Source organism: Dicentrarchus labrax, unplaced genomic scaffold, assembly GCF_905237075.1.
Source record: "Dicentrarchus labrax unplaced genomic scaffold, dlabrax2021, whole genome shotgun sequence".
NCBI classification, from domain to species: domain Eukaryota; kingdom Metazoa; phylum Chordata; class Actinopteri; family Moronidae; genus Dicentrarchus; species Dicentrarchus labrax.
In genome coordinates, this window is record NW_026136851.1 from 24,328 (window position 1) to 46,521 (window position 22,194).

Here is a 22,194-nt window from a genome sequence, read left to right on the forward strand (position 1 = left end):
CCAAACACGTCACTTCATTAGGTTTGTTAGAAATATACTTTGTTAAACTGCATCTGTGTTTCTATGTACCTTGACTAACAGAGTTCTGTATTGTATTTGTATTTAAGTGGACTACGACTGCACATCCTCCTCCCCCCTCCTCCTCCTCCAGCTCCTCTCCTTGACGGCTTCAGGCAGCAGAGCCAGTGGCGGGGACCAGCAAGCCCACCCGTTGCACTGTGTACAGGCGCAAAATTAAAGCAGCAAAAGACAAAAAGTCCTCCAAAGTACCAGGGGAAAGCCACAGCACAAACCTGGTGACCCCTGCAACATCCGTGGCCAAGCATGCACGGTGGATGGTGGCCACACTTACCTCAAGGGCCAATACTTTTGTGCTGTGGAAGAGGGCCCTGGAGGACGCACAGTGCAAGAGTAGATCAGGGAACAGCTTGGCCCTGGTGAGCTACAGAAGCTCCCCAGAACAACAGCCTGGAACCTCAAACAGAGGCATGAGAAACCAGAGAAACCAGGTGGGAAAGTGAGGAAGCCCCATAAACTGCGGATCTGCCAACTCTGTGGCCAGCCACAGCAGAAAGACTTTGGCCACAGCCAATATGGGGGAGAGCACTTCTGTGCTTTCTATGAAGGGAAGACTGTGGAGCTGTGGCTGGCTGAGAAGAGTTTAAAAAGACATTAAAAGTTTTTTTTTTTTTTAATATTTACTGTACTATTATCCAAGCACCTTATATGTTTCATCTGTTCACTGCACCTTATATTTTTTATTTTTAGTTTGCACTGCAATTATACTGGTTATTTATCCATTTTTTATATTGCATTCTATGTTGATTTTTTTGATATGTCTGTGTGTTGTTACTGTGTGTAATGCTGCTGCTACATTGCACTTTCCCAGCTTATCTATTATACATTTTGACCATTCCTAATAAATATTGAATTGATTAAAACCTTGTCATGTCTATTTAAATACTTTTTAACTTGACTTTTTAAACCTGGAGCCATTCAGGAGGCCAAAACGATACAAATATTAATGCACATTTAACAAAACAGGTCTCCTTGCTTTAAATGCGTGCAGGTGCCTTTAATTCGCCATATAATAAGTAACCATGTGCTCGGGATGATGTCGAACAACAGCTGAGAAAAGAAGCTTTTTCATTTAAGCTGCCATTGTCTTCCAGAAGCACCTATCTGCCAGTTTCCACCTCAGGAAGCTTCACAGCGGTGACTAGTACATTATAGAGTGGTTTGGTGTGGCTCTCTCACTTAGTTTGGCTGTAATGCACAAAACTATTAAAAGTGACTTTTTTGCGTTCCCCATGTAATTCTGGCTTTTTCCTGTTTCACATGCCATTCTGTGGGACTTTGGTGTTTTTCCACCTAAGTGTGCTGAATGAGCTTCTCAGGCTGAGAAAACAAGCTTTTTCACACAAGCTGCCATTCTCTTCTGGAAGCACCTATCTGCCAGTTTCCACCTTAGGAAGCTTCACAGCGGTGACTTGTACATTATAGAGTGGTTTTCTGTGTTCCAAATGCAGTTACGCTTTTTCGACAAAAGAGGGCACACTTGACCACAGAATAATTCATTCTGGACTTGCAAAGCTTCACAGTGGCATAATTAAAGTGATGCATAAGTGGTTTGATGTGGCTCTCTCACTTAGTTTGGCTCTAATGGACAAAACTATTAAAAGTGACTTTTTTGCGTTTCCCATGTAATTCTGGCTTTTTCCTGTTTCAAGTGCAATTCTGTGGGACTTTGGTGTTTTTCCACCTAAGTGTGCCAGGCTGAGAAACCAAGCCTTTTCACACAAGCTGCCATTCTCTTCCAGAAGCACCTATCTGCCAGTTTCCACTTCAGGAAGCTTCACAGCGGTGAATTGTACATTATAGAGTGGTTTTCTGTCTTCCAAATGCAGTTACGCTTTTTCGACAAAAGAGGGCACACTTGACCACAGAATAATTCATTCTGGACTTGCAAAGCTTCACAGTGGCATAATTAAAGTGATGCATAAGTGGTTTGGTGTGGTTCTCTCACTTAGTTTGGCTGTAATGAACAAAAATATTAAAATTGACTTTTTTGCTTTTCCCATGTAATTCTGGCTTTTTCCTTTTTCACATGCAATTCTGTGGGACTTTGGTGTTTTTCCAACTAAGTGTGCTGAATGAGCTTCTCAGGCTGAGAAAACAAGCTTTTTCACACAAGCTGCCATTCTCTTCCAGAAGCACCTATCTGCCAGTTTCCACCTCAGGAAGCTTCACAGCGGTGAATTGTACATTATAGAGTGGTTTTCTGTCTTCCAAATGCAGTTACGCTTTTTCGACAAAAGAGGGCACACTTGACCACAGAATAATTCATTCTGGACTTGCAAAGCTTCACAGTGGCATAATTAAAGTGATGCATAAGTGGTTTGGTGTGGCTCTCTCACTTAGTTTGGCTGTAATGAACAAAAATATTAAAATTGACTTTTTTGCTTTTCCCATGTAATTCTGGCTTTTTCCTTTTTCACATGCAATTCTGTGGGACTTTGGTGTTTTTCCAACTAAGTGTGCTGAATGAGCTTCTCAGGCTGAGAAAACAAGCTTTTTCACACAAGCTGCCATTCTCTTCTGGAAGCACCTATCTGCCAGTTTCGACCTCAGGAAGCTTCACAGCGGCGACTTGTACATTATAGAGTGGTTTGGTGTGGCTCTCTCACTTAGTTTGGCTGTAATGGACAAAACTATTAAAAGTGACTTTTTAGCGTTTCCCATGTAATTCTGGCTTTTTCCTGTTTCACATGCAATCGAGCCCCGGACTGATTTCGCACTCTTGCTGGGGCAGGTGTATATAGTTGTTTGCAGTGTTGTGTGTGTGTGTTTTTTTTTAAAAGACATTGACTTTCCCCTCCACAAGGACCGGGACTTTGCCGCAGTGTGGAGGCTTTCTACCAACACCGGTCCACCCACCCTGCCACAACTCTTCTACAGCACAGTGACACTCTGCTTGGAAAAAAATGTGTGTCCCATTCACACCTGTATAACACGCTGTCATGCCTCTGTGCTGTTCTGATTCTATGCACTGACAAGTCTTATAGGCCTGCTGTGTGTCTGCTGCCTGTCATATGGTTTAAGGGGGGGGAATCATTGTGTGTCCCATTCACACCTGTATAACACGCTGTCATGCCTCTGTGCTGTTCTGATTCTATGCACTGACAGGTTTTTTTATTTTTTATATTTTGGACATGTGGGTATGTTCATTAATGTGATCACTGTTACATCAGTTACATCCAGTAGCTGCGACGCAAGATATCGGACTGCCATTTGTGCTGGTTCATCTGCTGTTGCCACTGGCTCTGTTGCTGCCAAAAAAATAAAAAGCCTTGTATGTACAGGTACTTCACACTGTAATGCCCCTGTGTTATGTATCCATGCATATCTGTGCTGAGCTCTTATACTATGTGTCTGCCTGCTGTGATTGCCTTGTGCCACTGCTCTGTTCTGCATCACCATTTATTATTATTATTATTATTATTATTATTATTATTATTGGATTGTAGTTTAAATAATCTATTTTGCTCTGTACTTCTGCTGTGTTTGATGTTGTTGTTGTGAAGATGCAGAACACAACAACAATATATTTAATTGATATTTATTTCACTGAAGAAAAAGGGGAAACAAATCATACACAGCATGTAACTTTAATTTATACATAAATAATTTATTTACCCTTTTTTACTGAGAATTGTATTTTATTTGTAAAGCCCTTTCCACACTGATATGCTGCACTGTCCTGTATCCTGGACATCTGACTTCATATTTCAAATAAATTGTCATCATTTTATACTGGTATCATTGTTCTCTTGTCCTATATCAAATTTAAAGCAATAAACACTGATGATACATATTCTCAATAAACACTGATGATACATATTCTCAATAAAATGAAGACACAGGAGATAAACCGTACTGTAAATGAAAAATCCATTTATTATTGCATTGCCTGGCCTTGGAAATATGCAAATTCATTATCATTTATAGACTCTATACAACGGTTCCAAGCATGTTTTAATCATTTTTTTATATTTAGAGAAGACATTTCGACGCTATGCACGCGTTTCGCAGTTTGCCTCCGTCGGGATTCGAACCGGCGAGCGGGAGTGCCGTTCCGCACGTCGACCGCGCGTCTTTTGCGCTCTAGTGCGCATGCGCGGGTGCCGACCAAAACAGAGAAGAACGCTGGGGGAGCGCCTCTGGGACAGCCTTCGTCTCTGTACCTGTGTTCCACATAAATGTCCCCACCTACCGATTTCAGAGGCTATCATTGGCTCATGCTCAAATGGAACAGGCCAATGGGTGAAGGCCAGGTCAACCCCATTGGTCTGTTCCATTTGGGTGCTGTGCTGTGATTCGACAGCTCGCCGCATGTCCCGCCCACCCCAAAAGCCACAGCCACGGTCAGTGTCATTCATTCATTCGGACTGAGCGGCGTTTGAGTGAGCGGACGGACGGACATTCACACAATATTATATGGTTAGACAAACTTTATTGTTTGTAAAATTATGTGCTACATTGAAAAGGCAGCTTATATATTATACAGTAATCAGTTAGCAGTGAAACAGCGAGCCAATGTAACGTTAGCGTAAGTTAGGACTGCCGCCGATGTCATTACCGATCAGTGAAATGTGTTTAAAATAATATTCCCATACTGGGTTTACTTGTTGAGACCTAGGATATTGTACTGCTATTGTGTGGAGTTGATATTTAAAGTTCAACTGTGCTTTAGATGCGTTAGCATATAAATCGCTATTAGCATGCTAAGCGTTGGAAATGAATGAGCATTTAGCCACTGCTGTGATGAGCTGACGATCTCTGGAAACGCTTTAAAAACGTGATGAGACAACTTGGCTCACTTCTTAAGACCCTTGGTATGCTGGTACAACGAGGTGGAGTCAAAATTTGAAGTGTAAATATGGTTTAAATGTGTAAACAGACCAGCCGTGATTTTGCTAGCTAAAAACAAGGAGGTGAATGAGGTCATTTTAGTTACTACTTTTCTGAGGGCTGGCGATCTCTCACAATGTATTTAATCTTTAAACAGACTACCTGATTATCTTCCTTAGACCCTGTAGATGTAGTTACTACAGTTTGAAGTCAAAATTCAAAGTGTAAATATGGTTTAAATGTGTAAACAGGACGCCTGATGTTGAATGTATGTTAATGAATGGGCACAGTATCATTGAGTACAGTAATAGACTGTCAGTAGGATGTAAACAGTGCATGTGTAGCAGATTACTGACTTAAATCTTATTTCTTGTCTTTCTAGAAAATGCAGCCTATTTTCCGCTTTGAGGCAAACCTTGACCTGACCCTGCGGGCCTCTCAGGAGGCGCTGGCCTTGAGCCGCCGCCAGAGGGGGGCCTCTGCCTCTGCCACTGCCCTGGTGGTGGTTAAGACCCCTGAGCTGGTGCGCTCTGAGGCAAGAGACAGGGTGGTGCAGAAGGGAGGTAACCCCACCGATCACCATCAGGTGCTGGCCGAGAGCGAGCTGCAGCTCGGCCAGTACCGTGGTCAGACGTTCCGGTGGCTGCTGGAGAATGACGTGGGATACGCAGTCACCATCTGTGTGTCCCACGAGGGAGAGAGAGACAAAGGGGGCACTAGTCAGCAGAATGCCCTCATGGTGCACAAAGACGCCCTCGTCTCCTACGCCAGGCTGTTCCCGCCGATGGTGGCAGCCATCGACAGGCGTAGGATGCTCGAGGGCAGTCCCCAGACCATGAGGGGCGTGGACGACACGCTGGTGGGGTTCGGTGTTCATAGTGACCTGACCTACAAGACCCTGTACGAGTCGACGGACCGTGAGCGGGCAAGGTAAGTTGTGTGTGTGTGTGTGTGTGTGTGTGTGTGTGTGTCTGTGTGTGTCTGTGTGTGTATCTGTGTGTGTATCTGTGTGTCTGTGTCTGTGTGTGTCTGTGTGTGTATCTGTGTCTGTGTGTGTATGTCTGTGTGTGTGCGTGACTTTTTTACCCATTGCATTTCTGTTCTCTTTTTTAGCTATGTACAGTTTGTGAGGCAGGCGGCACCCACAGCCAAAGCGTCCAGGTTGGTGGACTTAAAAAAATATGTGCAGGCCCGGGATGCAGAGAAGGCAGCCCTGGCAGCACAACCACCACAACCACCCCTGGACGCTGTTGGTCCCCAGGATGGACCCTCGGATGCTGACCTGCTCGCTGCCGCCATGGAGGTCGACCCGTGCAGGGATGCCCCATCAGCCGTGCCCCCCTTCTCTCTCTCTCCCAGCCACCGGAACGTCCCCTTCAGGACAACACCTGTGGGGAGAGGTCAGGCCCCGGCGCACAGGTATGCTCAGTGATGACATATTGTGTTGTAGTGTGTGTGTGTCTGTGTTCAGTACACTAACGGTCTGACACTGCTGTGTGTTTCAGCTGCTACCACGTGGCTGGAGGCTGACGCTCCCCGAAGAGCAGCACGACTGGGTGGGCCGGGCACTGTTCAGGAGGGCACCCAACGGGCAGGGTGTCCTCACATCTGAACTCCGCCTGTGGTGGCACCCACCAAGGTGCCCGGCCCCTCTACACCCAGCCACCCGCCACAGCCCACCCCTTTTTCCAGAGTCCCTTTTTCCTGTGGGTGCCCTACAGGATGTGGGCGTACCACCTCCGCTGCCCCATCGTCGCCTGTGGGGGCAAGCTTGCGGGAGCTGGCCTCTACAAGACGGTGAGGAGGGTCTTGGACAGGAGCTGCTGGTACTTCATGGGCACGGAGTACCTGGAATGCAGCTCCTGTCACAAGAAGATGCCGGGATGGTCGCAGGACATCTTGGGACAGCTGGACATGGCCCATCGTGAGCAGTTTCCAGCAGTTCTCACGTACAAGTAAGTAATGTAAACAGTAACAGCAACAGTAATGTATTTCTGTGGTTTTCTCCAGTAACCTCTGATCACCTCTTTCCCCTCCCAGGTTGTCCTGCGACAGAGCTGTGATCGGGCTCATGAAGGGGCGCACTTTGGGCAACAGTGCGTCTCGCCTCCGTGCCTCTCTGGTGGAGCGCACACCAGAGAGTGGATGGCGCGGTCGATGCTGTACCTTTCCGTGCTCCGCAAGCTTCGGGTACCGGGCGCTGCGCCGCTGGCGGCGTCGTCGCTCCCAACCATGCACCCGGTGCCCACAGTGCTCTGGCTCATCAACGTCTACGTCAGGGACGCCTTGACGAGGCTCGACGAGACGAGAGCCAGAGTCACTTCCATCTTTGGTGATCTTTTGAAGATGGACTCCACCAAGAAGGTAGGTTTTGTTATCCACCACAGCGTGCCGTGTACCCAGTGTAATGTTTGTTTTGTCATGTGTCTGAATGTTGTTCAATTCAATTCAATTCAATTCAATTTTATTTGTATAGCGCCAATTCATAACAGAAGTTATCTCAGGACACTTTTCAAATAGAGCAGGTCTAGACCGAACTCTTTAACATTAATTACAGAGACCCAACAGTACCACCATGAGCAAGCACTTGGCGACAAGGGCAAGGGAAAAACTGCCTGTTAAAAGGCAGAAACCTAGGACAGATCCTCCGGCTCTAGGTGGGTGGTCGTCTGTCTCGACCAGTTGGGGTGAGAGAGAGAGAGAGAGAGAGAGAGAGAGAGAGAGAGAGAGCGACAGACAGACAGACAGGTGCACAGCAACAACAGTATTGGCAATGGCAGTCAAGCAGGACCATGGCAGGAGGCTCCACCAGGATCCATGAGAACCTGCGAGACGAGAAAGCACAAGAACTCCGGGGAAGAAGTGGAGTTAGTAACATGCATTAAAGGGACATGAATGAGTGCAGAAAGAGAGAGGAAGAGAGTAGCTCAGTGCACCATGGGAAATCCCCCCGATAGTCTAGGCCTATAGCAGCATAACTAAGGGATGGTTCAGGACTCACCTGATCCAGCCCTAACTATAAGCTTTATCAAAGAGGAATGTCTTAAGCCTACTCTTGAAAGTGGTGAGGGTGTCTGCCTCCCGAACCACAACTGGAAGCCGGTTCCACAGGAGAGGAGCTTGGTAACTGAAGGCTCTGGCTCCTGTTCTACTTTTTAGAGACTATAGGAACCACAAGTAGCCCAGCATTCAGAGAACGTAGTGTTCTAGTGGGGTAATAGGGTACTATGAGCTCTTTAAGATATGAAGGGGCCTGACCATGAAGAGCTTTATAGGTGAGGAGGAGTATTTTAAATTCAATTCTACATTTTATAGGGAGCCAATGCAGAGTAGCTAGTACAGGAGAGATGTGATCTCTTTTTCTAGTTCCTGTCAGTACTCGTGCTGCAGCGTTCTGAATTAATTGGAGCGTTTTAATGGACTTATTGGGGCAACCTGATAATAAAGAGTTGCAGTAATCCAGCCTTGAAGTAACAAATGCATGGATTAGTTTTTCTGCATCTGTCTGTGATAGTATGTGTCTAATTTTTCTAATATTACGTAAATGAAAGAAGGCAGTCCTAGAGGTCTGCTTTATGTGGGAGTTAAATGACAAATCCTGATCAAAGATAACTCCAAGATTCCTGACAGTGGTGCTAGAGGCCAAGTTAATGCCATCTAGAGTGACTATATCTTTAGACAATGAGTCTCTAAGGTTTTTGGGGCCAAGAACAAGAATTTCGGTTTTTTCTGAGTTTAACATCAGAAAATTGCAGGTCATCCAGGATTTTATGTCCTTAAGACATGTTTGTAATTTAGATAATTGATTAATTTCATTGGGTTTGATTGATAGATATAACTGCGTATCATCTGCATAACAGTGAAAGTTAATGGAGTGATTCCTAATAATGTTGCCTAAAGGGAGCATATATAAAGTAAATAGTATTGGTCCAAGTACAGAACCTTGTGGAACTCCATGACTAACTTTAGTATTTATGGAGGATTCATCGTTAACATGTACAAACTGAGTACGATCTGATAAGTATGACTTAAACCAGGTTAGGGCAGTTCCTTTAATGCCAATTTGATGCTCAAGTCTCTGTAAAAGAATATCATGGTCAATGGTGTCAAATGCAGCACTAAGATCTAATAATACAAGTACAGAGACAAGTCCATTGTCAGAAGCAGTCAGAAGGTCATTATTAACTTTAACCAGAGCTGTCTCTGTGCTATGATGAACTCTAAATCCTGACTGAAAATCCTCAAATAAACTATTGTTATGTAGAAAGTCACACAACTCTTTGGCGACTACTTTCTCCAGAATCTTAGAGAGGAACGGGAGGTTAGAAATCGGTCTATAGTTGGCTAAAACCCCTGGGTCAAGAGTAGACTTTTTAAGAAGGGGTTTAATTACAGCTACTTTAAAGGACTGTGGTACATATCCTGATAATAAAGAAAGATTAATCATATCCAGTAAAGAAGTGCCAATTAAGGGAACAACTTCTTTAAGCAGCCTAGTTGGGATCGGGTCTAACAGACAGGTTGATGGCTTCGATGAAGAAATGATTGAAGTTAACTGATGAAGATCGATAGCAGAAAAACAGTCTAAATATACATCTAAGTTTACATTGACAGAAGTCCCTGAACTTGGAGAGCCACTGATAACTGTTGATGGCAGTTGGTGATTAATTTTTTCTCTAATAGTAATAATTTTATTATAGAAGAAGCTCATGAAGTCATTGCTACTTAAGTTTATGGGGATATGTGGCTCGATAGAGCTGTGACTCTCTGTCAGCCTGGCTACAGTGCTGAAGAGGAACCTAGGGTTGTTCTTATTTTCTTCTATTAGTGCTGAGTAATAGGCTCCTCTGGCATTACGGAGGGCCTTTCTATAAATCTTAAGATCATCTTGCCAATTTGAGCGATATTCTGATAATTTGGAAGAGCGCCATTTCCTTTCAGATTTCCTAGCTATTTGCTTTAACTGGCGGGTTTGGTGGTTATACCAAGGTGCTAGTCTCCTATGTTTTAATAATTTCCTTTTTATAGGAGCGATAGAGTCTAATGTTGATCGTAGTGAGCCTGTAGCACTATCGACAAGATTATCAATTTCAGAGGGACTAAAGTTGTTATAGGACTCTGTTAAATTCAGACATGGCATTGAATTAAACACTGAAGGAATCTCCTCCTTAAATTTAGCTACAGCACTGTCAGATAGACATCTGCTGTAGGAAGTTTTGCCTAATGGCTTATAATCTAATAGTATGAATTCAAAAGTTACTAAATAATGGTCAGATAGGAAAGGATTATGTGGGAAGACTATTAAATGTTCAATATCAATGCCATATGATAGAACAAGGTCAAGAGTGTGATTAAAACAATGAGTTGGTTTATTTACACTCTGACAGAAGCCAATTGAGTCTATTAATGATATAAATGCATTACTAAGGCTGTCATTGTCAACATCCACATGAATATTAAAATCACCTACAATAATTACTTTATCTGATTTAAGGACTAAGCTTGATAGAAACTCTGAAAATTCAGATATAAAATCAGAGTACGGTCCAGGAGCGCGGTACACTATAACAAATAGAACTGGCTGCAGTGTTTTCCAGTTTGGGTGAGAAAGACTAAGAACAAGGCTTTCAAATGAATTATAATTTAGTTTAGGTTTAGGGTCCATTAAAACGTTGTGTTGCTGTGTCACACAGATCACCAAAAAGCTTGCGGGCGGTGCTGCCGGGACGGCCGCCTGGGTCACCAACGTCGGCAATGAGTACGGGCAGGTGCTCATGTCCGTCCTCACCGCAGCTGAGGGGGGGCGGACTTGTCGACATGGCATGGTACCGCGAAGCCGGGAAGGCCCCTCCAAGGGTCCTGTACGTGGACCGGGACTGCTGTGCCACCGTGGGACAGTGTCAAACGTCCAAGCTGTTCCACGAGTGGCACGAGCTGGTCGTCAGGCTCGACGTGTGGCACCTCATGCGGCGTTTCGCCAGAGGGGTGACCACCGACAGCCACCAGCTCTACGGCCTCTTCATGGCGAGGCTCTCCTTCGCCATTTTTGAGTGGGACGCCGAAGACGTGTCCCGCCTGAGAGGAGCCAAGCAGTCCGAGGAGGGGAGGGACGCCCAGGAGGTCAAGCTGTCCGCCAAGGAGCTCGCCCGTCACTGCCGGCGCCGCACCAGGGGTGCAGTGAAGACGGAGCGGCTGGTCCAAGAGGTGCTGGACACCTTCTGGCACGTGACAGACAGCATGGGCGTCCCTTTGATCGACCGCGCCCGAATGGAGGAGATCTGGAGCACGCTGCGCCGACACCTCGACTGAATCCAGGACCCTGCGGGAGTGGACCTCTACACCAAGACGGGAGAGCTCACCAAAGGCGGGGTGAGGCTCCCCGTCTACCGGTGCGGCCGAGGCTCCACTTCCCTGGAATCGTTCCACCTGCACCTGTGCCGCTTCATCCCAGGTAAGTACATGTGTGGTTTACAACACAGACTCAATTATGTATTTGTGTGTTTATTTGTTCTCACACTAACTGTGTTGCTTTGTTTCTGCTTAGGACAATCTGCAAGTGATGTACACTTCCAGGTGTACCTGCTGGAGGGCCTGGTGCGGTGGAACGAGAATCGAGGGAGGACAGAGGTCGGCGCTGCGTTGCTACAGTGCCCAGCTGCAGCACAGCTTCGACCAGCTGACCCAAGAGCTTCTTGGGCTCACGCTGGTCGACACGTACACCATGCCCAGGGAGTACACAGGTAAGTCATAAATCTGTCTGAGGTAACGGTAACGTTTAACACCTGTCTTAGGTGTCTGTCATTTAACATCTGTGTCTCTGTGTGCCCACAGGGGAACTCATTGGGGTGGAGTACCTGTTCTCCCAGACGGGCGCTGTGCTGCAGAAGGACCTGGATGATCCTGACGCTCCAGGAGGGACTGATGAGGACGAAGCCGGGGGGTGGGGTGGGGGGGCAGTGATGAAGAGTTCGAGGAGGAGGAACCAGAGGAGATTCGTCTCCTCGAACACCACAGCGCTCTCCTTCAGTCCTCAAACCTCACCCGCGTGGACCAAATGGAGGTGCAGCAGGCTGTGGAGGAGGAGGAGGAGGAGGAGGAGGAGGAGGAGGAGGAGGAGGATGTTATCGGGCCAGGTGGAGGCAGCTACCAGCACGTCGTGGCCCTGGCCCAGGCCCTCGTGGAACCGCCGCTACGTCACTCCCAGGCAAGCCAGAGAGATCACCGATCTCTGGCTGAAGTTGAGTGATTGGGACAAGGCAGCGGTCACCCCCCCGTCACCAGGGCCGGCTTGTCCAAGGCCGATTCCGGACCACCCAGCGGCACGCTCACATGCCAGGGGTGTGGATAGTGTGAAGTGGTAAGCAGTCACAATAAATTTCCAAGCTTTTTTTGGTTCTTGTCCTGTCCTGTCAGTCACTAATTAACTCACTGACTCATCTCTCTCTCTCTCTCTGTCTATGTAGTGCGGTCCTGGGCAAGGGGGCGGGAGCGGCGCAGTCTCCCGATGTGTCGAGGCTTGTGGAGGCTGTCCTGCTGGACCTCAGCATCCTCCACTGCAGCGAGGGCAGGAAGATTGCCGGGGTCTGGATTCCTCGCTGGGGTGCCGTCATGAGGGACTATCTAACAATTCGCGAGAATGTTTATAGTTGTGCAGCCCTCATGACGAGCACCCGCATCCAGCTATATGATGTCAATCGGCGGACCCTGACGCAATGGTAAGACCTGATCCTTTCTCTCACATCTGATTTGAAGTGGCACTGTGTGAGTGTGTGTGTGTGATGTCATGATTACTAATGTGCATTTGTTACATTCTGTTTTTTAAGGCACAACCAGAGGAGCAAGGCCATGATGAGGGACACCATCGCCATTGCAGTCCTGGGGCCCAGCACTCCCCAGACTGCAGCGGAGCCCCTGCCTGCCCCACCGACTGTGCTGCAGCAGCCTGAGCAGCCAGACCAGCCCCTCCAGCACCGCCTGCCCACGGACGCTTCTGGTCCTGGACCTCATCGTCGCCAGCTCCTCCACTGCCTCCTCCTCCTCCTCATCAGCCACCCCACAAGCCTCCAGCGCGGACGCCGTCCTGTCCACCAGCGTCAGCGCGGAGGCCGGTGACATCCCCTCCACAGCCACAGCTGCCACTGCTCCACCAGTGCCAAGGAACACCGCCTGGAGGCGCAAGCTCCAGGAGGAGAAAGAGCGTTGTGCCGGGAGCTGGGAGAACACTTATAACCAGCAAAGAAGGTCTCCCACTTTAACTGCAGGCGCAGTGGCCAACCGAAGACGCGGGCGTTTGGCCACAGCCGCTACAAGAAGGAGACCTTCTGCTCCCGGGCCGAGGGGAAAGGGAGAACTGTGGAGCAGTGGCTGGCAGAGGTGAAGGGGCGTGATGGAGCAGCCCCCCTGCCTGAGCGAACACTTCACTTTGTGTGTGTGTGTGTGTGTGTGAGTGAGTGATGGGGCGGCTCCCCTCTCTGAGCGAACGCTTTGTGTGTGTGTGTGTGTGTGTGTGTGTTTGGGAGGGAGGGATTTGTAAATATTGTGTATATAGTGTATTTAGTTTGTCAATTATGTTTGCTAAATAAATATTGTGTATATAGTTGTCTTATATAAGATATTCCTTTATTTGTCCCACAATGGGGAAATTCCAATATATATCTATATAGTTGTATATTGCTGTCTTAATTGTTTTTGTTTTAAATAAACTTTTCTTTTTTAAACCAATGCTTTCTCCTGCTTCTTTCGGTCTTTAAGAAATTAAATAAATATAGGGAAGACTAGGTATCTAGACTAGGTGCCTGATATCACTAAATTCCCACAGGTAACAGTCACACAATACATCATTCCCTCTCCTCACTTAAAACTAGGGTCAAGGGGTCATCCCAGGGTCAGGTTCAAAGGTTTACCTAGAGACTAGGTGAGAATGGGCCTCAAATGGACACTGTAAAACAACAGGGGGTGCTGAGGGTTTAGTTGGACAGAATGGAAGGCAGAAAAGCAACGCGGAAAACCAAACACGTCACTTCATTAGGTTTGTTAGAAATATACTTTGTTAAACTGCATCTGTGTTTCTATGTACCTTGACTAACAGAGTTCTGTATTGTATTTGTATTTAAGTGGACTACGACTGCACATCCTCCTCCTCCTCCTCCTCCTCCAGCTCCTCTCCTTGACGGCTTCAGGCAGCAGAGCCAGTGGCGGGGACCAGCAAGCCCACCCGTTGCACTGTGTACAGGCGCAAAATTAAAGCAGCAAAAGACAAAAAAGTCCTCCAAAGTACCAGGGGAAAGCCACAGCACAAACCTGGTGACCCCTGCAACATCCGTGGCCAAGCATGCACGGTGGATGGTGGCCACACTTACCTCAAGGGCCAATACTTTTGTGCTGTGGAAGAGGGCCCTGGAGGACGCACAGTGCAAGAGTAGATCAGGGAACAGCTTGGCCCTGGTGAGCTACAGAAGCTCCCCAGAACAACAGCCTGGAACCTCAAACAGAGGCATGAGAAACCAGAGAAACCAGGTGGGAAAGTGAGGAAGCCCCATAAACTGCGGATCTGCCAACTCTGTGGCCAGCCACAGCAGAAAGACTTTGGCCACAGCCAATATGGGGGAGAGCACTTCTGTGCTTTCTATGAAGGGAAGACTGTGGAGCTGTGGCTGGCTGAGAAGAGTTTAAAAAGACATTAAAAGTTTTTTTTTTTTTAATATTTACTGTACTATTATCCAAGCACCTTATATGTTTCATCTGTTCACTGCACCTTATATTTTTTATTTTTAGTTTGCACTGCAATTATACTGGTTATTTATCCATTTTTTATATTGCATTCTATGTTGATTTTTTTGATATGTCTGTGTGTTGTTACTGTGTGTAATGCTGCTGCTACATTGCACTTTCCCAGCTTATCTATTATACATTTTGACCATTCCTAATAAATATTGAATTGATTAAAACCTTGTCATGTCTATTTAAATACTTTTTAACTTGACTTTTTAAACCTGGAGCCATTCAGGAGGCCAAAACGATACAAATATTAATGCACATTTAACAAAACAGGTCTCCTTGCTTTAAATGCGTGCAGGGGCCTTTAATTCGCCATATGATAAGTAACCATGTGCTCGGGATGACGTCGAACAACAGCTGAGAAAAGAAGCTTTTTCATTTAAGCTGCCATTGTCTTCCAGAAGCACCTATCTGCCAGTTTCCACCTCAGGAAGCTTCACAGCGGTGACTAGTACATTATAGAGTGGTTTGGTGTGGCTCTCTCACTTAGTTTGGCTGTAATGCACAAAACTATTAAAAGTGACTTTTTGCGTTTCCCATGTAATTCTGGCTTTTTCCTGTTTCACATGCAATTCTGTGGGACTTTGGTGTTTTTCCACCTAAGTGTGCCGAATGAGCTTCTCAGGCTGAGAAAACAAGCTTTTTCACACAAGCTGCCATTCTCTTCCAGAAGCACCTATGTGCCAGTTTCCACCTCAGGAAGCTTCACAGCGGCGACTTGTACATTATAGAGTGGTTTGGTGTGGCTCTCTCACTTAGTTTGGGTGTAATGGACAAAAATATTAAAAGTGACTTTTTAGCGTATCCCATGTAATTCTGGCTTTTTCCTTTTTCACATGCAATTCTGTGGGACTTTGGTGTTTTTCCACATGAGTGTGCCAGGCTGAAAAAACAAGCTTTTTCACACAAGCTGCCATTCTCTTCCAGAAGCACCTATCTGCCAGTTTCCACCTAAGGAAGCTTCACAGCGGTGACTTGTACATTATAGAGTGGTTTTCTGTGTTCCAAATGCAGTTATGCTTTTTCGACAAAAAGAGGGCACACTTGACCACAGAATAATTCATTCTGGACTTGCAAAGCTTCACAGTGGCATAATTAAAGTGATGCATAAGTGGTTTGGTGTGGCTCTCTCACTTAGTTCAGCTGTAATGGACAAAACTATTAAAAGTGACTTTTTTGCGTTTCACATGTAATTCTGGCTTTTTCCTGTTTCACATGCAATTCTGTGGGACTTTGGTGTTTTTCCACCTAAGTGTGCCGAATGAGCTTCTCAGGCTGAGAAAACAAGCTTTTTCACACAAGCTGCCGTTCTCTTCCAGAAGCACCTATCTGCCAGTTTCCACCTCAGGAAGCTTCACAGCGTCGACTTGTACATTATAGAGTGGTTTGGTGTGGCTCTCTCACTTAGTTTGGCTGTAATGAACAAAACTATTAAAAGTGACTTTTTTGCGTTTCCCATGTAATTCTTGCTTTTTCCTGTTTCACATGCAATTCTGTGGGACTTTGGTGTTTTTCCACCTAAGTGTGCTGAATGAGCTTCTCAGGCTGAGAAAACAAGCTTTTTCACACAAGCTGCCATTCTCTTCTGGAAGCACCTATCTGCCAGTTTCCACCTTAGGAAGCTTCACAGCGGTGACTTGTACATTATAGAGTGGTTTTCTGTGTTCCAAATGCAGTTACGCTTTTTCGACAAAAGAGGGCAGACTTGACCACAGAATAATTCATTCTGGACTTGCAAAGCTTCACAGTGGCATAATTAAAGTGATGCATAAGTGGTTTGGTGTGGCTCTCTCACTTAGTTCAGCTGTAATGGACAAAACTATTAAAAGTGACTTTTTTGCGTTTCCCATGTAATTCTTGCTTTTTCCTGTTTCACATGCAATTCTGTGGGACTTTGGTGTTTTTCCACATGAGTGTGCCAGGCTGAAAAAACAAGCTTTTTCACACAAGCTGCCATTCTCTTCCAGAAGCACCTATCTGCCAGTTTCCACCTCAGGAAGCTTCACAGCGGTGACTTGTACATTATAGAGTGGTTTGATGTGGCTCTCTCACTTAGTTTGGCTCTAATGGACAAAACTATTAAAAGTGACTTTTTAGCGTTTCCCATGTAATTCTGGCTTTTTCCTGTTTCAAGTGCAATTCTGTGGGACTTTGGTGTTTTTCCACCTAAGTGTGCCAGGCTGAGAAACCAAGCTTTTTCACACAAGCTGCCATTCTCTTCCAGAAGCACCTATCTGCCAGTTTCCACCTCAGGAAGCTTCACAGCGGTGAATTGTACATTATAGAGTGGTTTTCTGTCTTCCAAATGCAGTTACGCTTTTTCGACAAAAGAGGGCACACTTGACCACAGAATAATTCATTCTGGACTTGCAAAGCTTCACAGTGGCATAATTAAAGTGATGCATAAGTGGTTTGGTGTGGCTCTCTCACTTAGTTTGGCTGTAATGAACAAAAATATTAAAATTGGCTTTTTTGCTTTTCCCATGTAATTCTGGCTTTTTCCTTTTTCACATGCAATTCTGTGGGACTTTGGTGTTTTTCCAACTAAGTGTGCTGAATGAGCTTCTCAGGCTGAGAAAACAAGCTTTTTCACACAAGCTGCCATTCTCTTCTGGAAGCACCTATCTGCCAGTTTCGACCTCAGGAAGCTTCACAGCGGCGACTTGTACATTATAGAGTGGTTTGGTGTGGCTCTCTCACTTAGTTTGGCTGTAATGGACAAAACTATTAAAAGTGACTTTTTAGCGTTTCCCATGTAATTCTGGCTTTTTCCTGTTTCACATGCAATCGAGCCCCGGACTGATTTCGCACTCTTGCTGGGGCAGGTGTATATAGTTGTTTGCAGTGTTGTGTGTGTGTTTTTTTTTAAAAAGACATTGACTTTCCCCTCCACAAGGACCGGGACTTTGCCGCAGTGTGGAGGCTTTCTACCAACACCGGTCCACCCACCCTGCCACAACTCTTCTACAGCACAGTGACACTCTGCTTGGAAAAAAAATGTGTGTCCCATTCACACCTGTATAACACGCTGTCATGCCTCTGTGCTGTTCTGATTCTATGCACTGACAAGTTTTTTTATTTTTTATATTTTGGACATGTGGGTATGTTCATTAATGTGATCACTGTTACATCAGTTACATCCAGTAGCTGCAACGCAAGATATCGGACTGCCATTTGTGCTGGTTCATCTGCTGTTGCCACTGGCTCTGTTGCTGCCAAAAAAATAAAAAGCCTTGTATGTACAGGTACTTCACACTGTAATGCCCCTGTGTTATGTATCCATGCATATCTGTGCTGAGCTCTTATACTATGTGTCTGCCTGCTGTGATTGCCTTGTGCCACTGCTCTGTTCTGCATCACCATTTATTATTATTATTATTATTATTATTATTGGATTGTAGTTTAAATAATCTATTTTGCTCTGTACTTCTGCTGTGTTTGATGTTGTTGTTGTGAAGATGCAGAACACAACAACAATATATTTAATTGATATTTATTTCACTGAAGAAAAAGGGGAAACAAATCATACACAGCATGTAACTTTAATTTATACATAAATAATTTATTTACCCTTTTTACTGAGAATTGTATTTTATTTGTAAAGCCCTTTCCACACTGATATGCTGCACTGTCCTGTATCCTGGACATCTGACTTCATATTTCAAATAAATTGTCATCATTTTATACTGATATCATTGTTCTCTTGTCCTATATCAAATTTAAAGCAATAAACACTGATGATACATATTCTCAATAAACACTGATGATACATATTCTCAATAAAATGAAGACACAGGAGATAAACCGTACTGTAAATGAAAAATCCATTTATTATTGCATTGCCTGGCCTTGGAAATATGCAAATTCATTATCATTTATAGACTCTATACAACGGTTCCAAGCATGTTTTAATCATTTTTTTATATTTAGAGAAGACATTTCGACGCTATGCACGCGTTTCGCAGTTTGCCTCCGTCGGGATTCGAACCGGCGAGCGGGAGTGCCGTTCCCCACGTCGACCGCGCGTCTTTTGCGCTCTAGTGCGCATGCGCGGGTGCCGACCAAAACAGAGAAGAACGCTGGGGGAGCGCCTCTGGGACAGCCTTCGTCTCTGTACCTGTGTTCCACATAAATGTCCCCACCTACCGATTTCAGAGGCTATCATTGGCTCATGCTCAAATGGAACAGGCCAATGGGTGAAGGCCAGGTCAACCCCATTGGTCTGTTCCATTTGGGTGCTGTGCTGTGATTCGACAGCTCGCCGCATGTCCCGCCCACCCCCAAAGCCACAGCCACGGTCAGTGTCATTCATTCATTCGGACTGAGCGGCGTTTGAGTGAGCGGACGGACGGACATTCACACAATATTATATGGTTAGACAAACTTTATTGTTTGTAAAATTATGTGCTACATTGAAAAGGCAGCTTATATATTATACAGTAATCAGTTAGCAGTGAAACAGCGAGCCAATGTAACGTTAGCGTAAGTTAGGACTGCCGCCGATGTCATTACCGATCGGTGAAATGTGTTTAAAATAATATTCCCATACTGGGTTTACTTGTTGAGACCTAGGATATTGTACTGCTATTGTGTGGAGTTGATATTTAAAGTTCAACTGTGCTTTAGATGCGTTAGCATATAAATCGCTATTAGCATGCTAAGCGTTGGAAATGAATGAGCATTTAGCCACTGCTGTGATGAGCTGACGATCTCTGGAAACGCTTTAAAAACGTGATGAGACAACTTGGCTCACTTCTTAAGACCCTTGGTATGCTGGTACAACGAGGTGGAGTCAAAATTTGAAGTGTAAATATGGTTTAAATGTGTAAACAGACCAGCCGTGATTTTGCTAGCTAAAAACAAGGAGGTGAATGAGGTCATTTTAGTTACTACTTTTCTGAGGGCTGGCGATCTCTCACAATGTATTTAATCTTTAAACAGACTACCTGATTATCTTCCTTAGACCCTGTAGATGTAGTTACTACAGTTTGAAGTCAAAATTCAAAGTGTAAATATGGTTTAAATGTGTAAACAGGACGCCTGATGTTGAATGTATGTTAATGAATGGGCACAGTATCATTGAGTACAGTAATAGACTGTCAGTAGGATGTAAACAGTGCATGTGTAGCAGATTACTGACTTAAATCTTATTTCTTGTCTTTCTAGAAAATGCAGCCTATTTTCCGCTTTGAGGCAAACCTTGACCTGACCCTGCGGGCCTCTCAGGAGGCGCTGGCCTTGAGCCGCCGCCAGAGGGGGGCCTCTGCCTCTGCCACTGCCCTGGTGGTGGTTAAGACCCCTGAGCTGGTGCGCTCTGAGGCAAGAGACAGGGTGGTGCAGAAGGGAGGTAACCCCACCGATCACCATCAGGTGCTGGCCGAGAGCGAGCTGCAGCTCGGCCAGTACCGTGGTCAGACGTTCCGGTGGCTGCTGGAGAATGACGTGGGATACGCAGTCACCATCTGTGTGTCCCACGAGGGAGAGAGAGACAAAGGGGGCACTAGTCAGCAGAATGCCCTCATGGTGCACAAAGACGCCCTCGTCTCCTACGCCAGGCTGTTCCCGCCGATGGTGGCAGCCATCGACAGGCGTAGGATGCTCGAGGGCAGTCCCCAGACCATGAGGGGCGTGGACGACACGCTGGTGGGGTTCGGTGTTCATAGTGACCTGACCTACAAGACCCTGTACGAGTCGACGGACCGTGAGCGTGCAAGGCAAGTTGTTTGTTTGTTTGTGTGTCTGTGTGTGTCTGTGTGTGTATCTGTGTGTCTGTGTGTGTCTGTGTGTGTATCTGTGTCTGTGTGTGTATGTCTGTGTGTGTGCGTGACTTTTTTACCCATTGCATTTCTGTTCTCTTTTTTAGCTATGTACAGTTTGTGAGGCAGGCGGCACCCACAGCCAAAGCGTCCAGGTTGGTGGACTTAAAAAAATATGTGCAGGCCCGGGATGCAGAGAAGGCAGCCCTGGCAGCACAACCACCACAACCACCCCTGGACGCTGTTGGTCCCCAGGATGGACCCTCGGATGCTGACCTGCTCGCTGCCGCCATGGAGGTCGACCCGTGCAGGGATGCCCCATCAGCCGTGCCCCCCTTCTCTCTCTCCCAGCCACCGGAACGTCCCCTTCAGGACAACACCTGTGGGGAGAGGTCAGGCCCCGGCGCACAGGTATGCTCAGTGATGACATATTGTGTTGTAGTGTGTGTGTGTCTGTGTTCAGTACACTAACGGTCTGACACTGCTGTGTGTTTCAGCTGCTACCACGTGGCTGGAGGCTGACGCTCCCCGAAGAGCAGCACGACTGGGTGGGCCGGGCACTGTTCAGGAGGGCACCCAACGGGCAGGGTGTCCTCACATCTGAACTCCGCCTGTGGTGGCACCCACCAGGTGCCCGGCCCCTCTACACCCAGCCACCCGCCACAGCCCACCCCCTTTTTCCAGAGTCCCTTTTTCCTGTGGGTGCCCTACAGGATGTGGGCGTACCACCTCCGCTGCCCCATCGTCGCCTGTGGGGGCAAGCTTGCGGGAGCTGGCCTCTACAAGACGGTGAGGAGGGTCTTGGACAGGAGCTGCTGGTACTTCATGGGCACGGAGTACCTGGAATGCAGCTCCTGTCACAAGAAGATGCCGGGATGGTCGCAGGACATCTTGGGACAGCTGGACATGGCCCATCGTGAGCAGTTTCCAGCAGTTCTCACGTACAAGTAAGTAATGTAAACAGTAACAGCAACAGTAATGTATTTCTGTGGTTTTCTCCAGTAACCTCTGATCACCTCTTTCCCCTCCCAGGTTGTCCTGCGACAGAGCTGTGATCGGGCTCATGAAGGAGCGCACTTTGGGCAACAGTGCGTCTCGCCTCCGTGCCTCTCTGGTGGAGCAGCACACCAGAGTGTGGATGGCGCGGTCGATGCTGTACCTTTCCGTGCTCCGCAAGCTCGGGTACCGGGCGCTGCGCCGCTGGCGGCGTCGTCGCTCCCAACCATGCACCCGGTGCCCACAGTGCTCTGGCTCATCAACGTCTACGTCAGGGACGCCTTGACGAGGCTCGACGAGACGAGAGCCAGAGTCACTTCCATCTTTGGTGATCTTTTGAAGATGGACTCCACCAAGAAGGTAGGTTTTGTTATCCACCACAGCGTGCCGTGTACCCAGTGTAATGTTTGTTTTGTCATGTGTCTGAATGTTGTTGTGTTGCTGTGTCACACAGATCACCAAAAAGCTTGCGGGCGGTGCTGCCGGGACGGCCGCCTGGGTCACCAACGTCGGCAATGAGTACGGGCAGGTGCTCATGTCCGTCCTCACCGCAGCTGAGGGGGGGCGGACTTGTCGACATGGCATGGTACCGCGAAGCCGGGAAGGCCCCTCCAAGGGTCCTGTACGTGGACCGGGACTGCTGTGCCACCGTGGGAAAGTGTCAAACGTCCAAGCTGTTCCACGAGTGGCACGAGCTGGTCGTCAGGCTCGACGTGTGGCACCTCATGCGGCGTTTCGCCAGAGGGGTGACCAC

The 22,194-nt window shown here is 46.8% G+C and overlaps 1 protein-coding gene across 1 annotated transcript in view; it reads left to right on the top strand.

The window, feature by feature from the left end:
• Positions 1 to 11,642, top strand: part of LOC127360103 (uncharacterized) — a 29,549-nt gene extending 17,907 nt beyond the window's left edge. The window contains exon 4 of the transcript XR_007883182.1: positions 11,456 to 11,642. The gene's annotated coding sequence lies outside the window, so the exon portion shown is untranslated. The remainder of the gene's footprint in view (positions 1 to 11,455) is intronic.
• The last annotated feature ends 10,552 nt before the right edge of the window (positions 11,643 to 22,194 follow it).